Source organism: Calidris pugnax, unplaced genomic scaffold (assembly GCF_001431845.1).
Source record: "Calidris pugnax isolate Ruff unplaced genomic scaffold, ASM143184v1 scaffold171, whole genome shotgun sequence".
NCBI classification, from domain to species: Eukaryota; Metazoa; Chordata; class Aves; order Charadriiformes; family Scolopacidae; genus Calidris; species Calidris pugnax.
Window position 1 is genome coordinate 10122953 of NW_015091064.1, and position 6328 is coordinate 10129280.

General features: G+C 44.6%; 1 protein-coding gene across 6 annotated transcripts in view; it reads right to left on the reverse strand.

Annotated features, from left to right (window-relative positions):
- The window catches only part of PUM2 (pumilio RNA binding family member 2), a 79949-nt gene extending 73935 nt beyond the window's left edge, over positions 1-6014 (reverse strand). For 2 of the 6 annotated variants that reach the window (XM_014956811.1, XM_014956810.1), the window contains exon 1: positions 5957-6003. The gene's annotated coding sequence lies outside the window, so the exon portion shown is untranslated. Of the gene's footprint in view, positions 1-5956 lie in introns of all 6 variants that reach the window. The other 4 variants (XM_014956804.1, XM_014956805.1, XM_014956808.1 and 1 more) reach the window with 4 other exon arrangements.
- Positions 6015-6328: the final 314 nt, after the last annotated feature.

Here is a 6328-nt window from a genome sequence, read left to right on the forward strand (position 1 = left end):
CATGCGCCGCCGCCCTCCCCTCAGCGGGGCCGCGGCGGGCGGGCCCCCAGCGCCGGGGCCGTCCCCGTCCCTCCCTCCGAACTAAACCGGTGAAAACACAGGTGTTTGGTTTTTTTTTTTGGGGGGGGGGGGGGAGGGGTTTTTTGCCTCCTCTTTTTTATACTTCGCTGTCGGGGAGGAGCGGCGGCGGCGGGAGGCGGTGCCCGCCCGCAGGCCGGGGGTGAGGAGACAAAGGCGAGGCCCGCGCTGAGGGGTACCCGGCGGCTCCTGAGGACCTCCCTCCCTCCCAGCACCGCCAGGCCGCCTGGCTTCTACAGTAAACAGAAACGCATCGCCCTGGTTATTAATTAACTACTGTGCCGGTAGTTGCCGGGCGATGATTTTGGGGAAAAGAGTCAATTATTTCCTTCCCTCGAGAGAGTTAAATGCAGGCTCTCTGGTAACAGCTGTGTGGTTGCTGTTGGTAAATACGGCACTGGATGCTAGTAAATACTGGTAGTGGTGGTTTTTAATAGCCTCACTCAATACCAGCATAAATTCTACTTATTTAGCAGCCTCTGACAAAGCATAACAGAATGGGTTTATTAGGAAGGGACCTTAAAGACCATCTGGTTCCAACCCCCCTGCCAAGGGCAGAGACACATCCCACTAGACCAGGCAGCTCAAAACCCCATCCAGCCTGGTTTTGAAGAGACTAACCTCTGCCTGTCAGTGGCATTTTAAAATAGGGATTTCACAGAAAAGCCGCTATTTTGCCTTTTTCACTGGTTCTTAGAAGGAGTCTGGTTAGAGAGTACTCCATTTCAGGAAACGGCACGCAGATGCCACACACAGATCAAACCTTCAGATGAAACCTGGTTATCAGTCCTGCGGCGGCTGTTCTGAAACCTGCTGCAGTCTGTTTCTTCTGTAGGCAGGAAGGAGTCGGGCTCTGCCAGCACCGAGGACCCATTCCGGGTAGAGCAGGGCGAGAGCAGCAAATTCTGGGGTGCAGGATTACCGGCTGTGCTGGTCATGGGGATGAGACGTCTGTAAGTACCAACTGCGTTCTTAAAAATAGAGATGTCTCGAAAGAAAAAGCCTCGCTGTTTTCAGTATTTATAGTCGTGGTTAAAAACATGAAAGTTCCCAGCTCCTGGTAAAGATAGAAACGTTTTCCCAAGAAATGAAAATCATTTCTTCGGCTTTATGCTAGTCCACTGAGTACCCAGACATTTGCAGTCCGCTGCTGGTTGCTTGTCTAATCCCTATGATCCCTGGCATCCTATCCCACTGCTGCCTTTGGGCTGTCTCCAGGGAGGCTGCAGGGCTAAAAAGCCAATTCCTTTGCTTGCTTGAGGAAAGGCGGCCTCTAAGTCACAACCTCCAAGCCAGCCATTCCCTTCATGGAGACCGGTTGGGACTGAAAAAAAAACCCTTTCACCCTGCCATCCCAAACACTTAGAGCAGCTGGTCTATGTTACACCAGCTCTCCAGCTCAGACCCTTTTGGGCTCCCAATTTGTCATAAAGCATTAAATGTTCAGGAAGACCTCAACATGGATCTGATAAGCATAAGCTTGAAGGATTTCTACATTGGTCTGCCCCTCAGTACTGGAAAACCCAACCTGATCAAAAAACAGAAAAATGTTTAAATGCGATCAGTTTGGGATTTGATATGAGAAATTTTATTTTACTAAGAAAAATATATATATGCCACCACCACACGCCTCACAATATGATTATTTGGTTATTTTCTAAAGTATTTTACTAAGAAAAATATATATATGCCACCACCACACGCCTCACAATAAGGGCACTAAAATTTTTGGCTAATGCTAAAATAGTTCAAGAAAAGTCTTTCTTCTGAATGGAAACTTTAACAGTACTTAATACTTTAGATAGTTTAACTGGGTATCACTCCATTACAAAATGCTTTTCCTAGCTATTCCTTTTTTTTAAGGAGGTGTTAACAGCTGACTGGGCACAGGTTACACTCCAAATGTTTCTGATAAACTCCATTACTATAGTTATGCTTTGTTTTTTCTGTCAATAAGCATCCTTCATGAAAAATACTAAACAACTATCATTTTGTGATTTGCATGTATAGTAGTCAAAGTCCAATAATGACTTAATAAATGAACAGTCTACAGTTTAGAAAAGTAGTCAAGGATATGGAAAACCCGGATGCTGTTGCCTTCCTCAACAGTCTTCCTATGAGACCTTGGGCAAGGTACTTAATTGAAGAGCACTCACCGAAATGGAAAGCTGCAGTCCTAGCTACGCCTACTCAGCTGCTCTCTAATCCTGAAGGTGTCTACATTTTCTAAAGCTACAAACTTTGAGACCTAAAACTCTAATGAAAACATTTGTCCTGCTCTGCCATGACATCCCCAGCAGTTTTGACAGACAGTGCTGTTAGATCTAGCAGGGCAGCAAATAATTAACCTCTATTAATTAAAACCAAGGTATTCCTCCATGGAAATGAAATAAGCAACAGATGTGGTAGACCTTCTCAAAGCATCTCCAGAAAAGATGCCGTGCCTACAGAAGTTTGCATGCTTCTAAAACTTTTAAAAAACCTCCCAGGACAGGGGAGCACCCCGACTGAAACTGGAAAAGGGTAGACTTAGATTAGATATTAGGAAGAAATTCTTTACTATGAGGGTAGTGAGACACTGGAACAGGTTGTCCAGAGAGACTGTGGCTGCTCCATCCCTGGAAGTGTTCAAGACCAGGCTGGATGGGGCTTTGAGCAACCTGGTCTGGTGGGAGGTGTCCCTGCCCGTGGCAGGCGGGTTGGAACTGGATAATGTAAGGTCCCTTTCAACCCAAACCATTCTCTGATTCTGTGATTTGATTCCTTTGCTCAGGATTCACAGGTCTGACTTTCGTAGAATCCCGAAAATCAGCAGACTACTTTGGCTGCCCTGTGTTGCAGCTGGGCTGTTCCGCAAAGAAGAATTTAAGATCTTCATCTCAGATCTTCTGCTTAAAGGCCTTGCTGGCCTTGCAGTCATAGAATCATAGAATGGTTTGAGTTGGAAGGGACCTTTAATAATCCTCTAGTCCAGCCCCCAAGTCTAACTGCCATCAGTCTAATCTGCAGTCTAACTACCATCTTATCACCTAAGAGGAGCTGTCATAAATAGGTGACCCTTGCTCAGTTCTCTTAAATATCAGCTGCAGTTAACTACCTACCACCTTCACAGAAGGACAGCACTGCAGCTCTGAAGCAATTAGAGCTCTCTGTCCATATTCCAGAGTTGGGCCCTGGAATGGTGGTTCATGTCCTTAGCACATCCCTTGCTACCTACATCTCTCTAAGCTATGCTGATCTGGATGCATGTTTCATGCATTTATAGGAGCAGATCCAGTTCTGAAGTTATTGATTTTCCCACATACTGTGTAGCAAATCTAGACACCCAATGCACAGTTCCGGATTCCACTTTGTCAACAGATGTACAATTAATTAATTAAAAAAATCAGTGAGTCTGAAATGCATTGGTGTAGGAATCGGTCGGCATTTCATGCTTTTGGCCAGTGGTGACCATAATCCGTAGGAGGGTTTACTGAGAGAAGAACTGTGGCCCAGCGAGCCAAGCGTCCCTTTTGGGTAGCCTCTCCCCAGGGCCTCAGAGAAATGTGCTTAGAAGCCACAGACTCTTCATGCAGAGGGACTTTTCCACTCACACATCCTCTTACCCCACCATTGCCTCACAAACATAGCCTTTCCCTGCCACAACCATTCACTCTAACTCAGGGTTGACTCTTCTGTTGCTTTTGACCACATCACCTGTCAACTCAGCTCCTGCTGCTGCATCTCCTCGTGCTGATGCTGTTGCCTTAAGTCCTACAGCCTTCACAGACTATTGCTATCTCAACCCTCTCTCTTCTGATACAGAAACATTTGGCCCATCATATGCAACTGCATCCATTGCCCAGTTTTAATTAATGCTTAAAACTACACATCTTTAAGGTTTTTTTCCCCTGTGTGGGGAGAACTCTTCTGAGTTACCTTCACCTCCTTCAGATTTTCCATTTAAGACACAAACTGGTAGTAAAAGACCTTCCTTTAGTATGATTCCTGTAAAACCATTTGAAAATAGCCAAGCTCTCAGTGTGCTGAAAAGCCCAATCTGCTCTGTTGCTGAAAATGGTGGTACTGCTTCCATTTGGCTTCCCTACCTGTCTGTGCAACTCTTAAGTTTCTTCAAGGAAGACCATCTATTCTGTTAATTTTTTTGGACTAGGTAGCAACTGGCGTAACATACTGAGCTAGTGCAAATGAGAACACTTCAGTTTAGGACCAACAGAAAATTCACAGCTGAATTATAATAAATTTTGTTACTATTCCCATTTTTATACTGTCTTAAAATGCAGGGAGCCTGACTTGTCATTCAGTTACGTGGCCATTGCTCTTGTTGACATCATCAGCTTTTCCAAAGAGGCTGGTTTGCTCTCAGGGAAGTCCTTTGCTAAGTAAGTTCGTGCTGGAATGGCCGAGAAGATGTCAGCTGAAGAGAAGATGTCAGCTGAAGACTCGTTTCACCGGCAAGACGGCTTTTGTCCCTGAGTCACTCGCCCCCTCATAACTGGGTGAGGTATAAACAAACTTCCTAAAGATACCTCAGAGTCACAACCGCTGGAGACAGTCATTGTGACAGAACAAGAGTAACTAATGGCATCACTTTGTGTACATGAATGTAAATAGCTTTGGAGTGGCAAAGCCAGAGATAATGCCAGCTGTATTTTAGATTCACGTTCGCTTTGTTCACAATGGAGTGGCTATCAATGCTTATCTTAAGGAAAAAAAGCCTGTGTGTCTCAATAAAAGTATATTTCTCTTTCCAGTGGAGAATTAAGTTCCAGGAACTCTTTGCGCCGAATGCAGACTGTGGCTCTTAGAAGTGAAGATCGCATATTATGCTCAGTACAAAGAATGAAACCTCAAAGATGAGCATCAAATTGATTCTCACTCATTTCATACATTAAGCAGTAATGAGTAAACACTCTAAAAAGTTAAAGAAGTTCAGAGAAATATCTCAGGCAATGGAAGCGATCACAAGAGCTCTGAATAAAAGGCAGTATTATTTTTTTTGTTGCACACTTAGAAGATAGCTCAGTGATATCAGAACAAACCAGAGTGAGAAGAATGTAGGATTTTTCTTCTCCTAAGGAAAACCATTCTAGGAATCCTAAAAGCATAGTCAGAAGTTTTAATTTTGTTGCATAAAGTCTCACCAACTTAGCTTGCATGAACTAGAAATTCTCTGTGTTTTCAAAAGTGAGGAGCCATAGTACAGAGGATATCTGCCACAGATCTTTTATGCTTATAGCATTTCTCTCATCTTAGGTTCATCAGTACCCTTCTACCTGTTGCTGTATCAAATGCTGATGCTCCTCCTGCAGTAGATTTTTCTGATGGGATTCCAAAGACGCAGCCCAGCACCAAGTGGACTTTGCTTAGGGTAACATTGGACATCTGTGGTCATCTCTGCTCTTGTGATGTGATCACTAGACTATATATTTTTCTTCTATCTTAATCATACCTGAAGCTCCCCAAAATTTCCTGGGGAAGCTCAAGGGGACCAAACACAAGCAACAAGATATGTCTATATGACCGGAAACATCATTGGAACACCAAAACACAGCATAGCCCTATTGGCTCAGATCTAATTAAGACCCCCGTTTTGACTCACCATGATAGGATGAAGACCATACCCACTGGCCCCCAGTTCCACATAGAGAACCCAGACCTTATTCTGTGCCAAACAAACCTTCAGAGCAACGAGATTGGGCACAGCGAATATACAACGGCAGAGATCTATGCAGGAAGGGAAATCCTAGTTTGCTTCCTGAGCATAAACAAAATGGTTGAGCGCTGTAATACCGAAAAGTAGGTGTCAATGTTATGCATGGATTGCATAAAGTATTACATAAATAGCAGCAGTGTATTCATACATATGTGGGCTTACCTTTAATTATATCTGCAGGTTTTACAGACTTCTGAAGTACCTCTTCTGTTCCCAGTGCATCCCTCTTCCTAGGCAGCTAGTCAAACACAGAACAAACCAAAAAACCCATCTGGCTGAAATAATGTATTTTTTAATATTGCCAAAAAGTCAAGTTCCGTTTCTGAGTCAGCCCTCCCTCCCTTGCAGAACAGGACCCCTGGCTGCAGCTAATCTCCTATCAGGGCCCAACACCCGTTTGTGCCTCCACACCCAGCATTGCTGGGGTGGGGACCCATGGGTGAGCCTGTGTCCCTACCAGAAAATGGAAAAAGCAGGACAAGAAGGACAAGCAGCACTTTGTTTTCCTGCGGGAGCTGCTGGGGGAGGAACCCA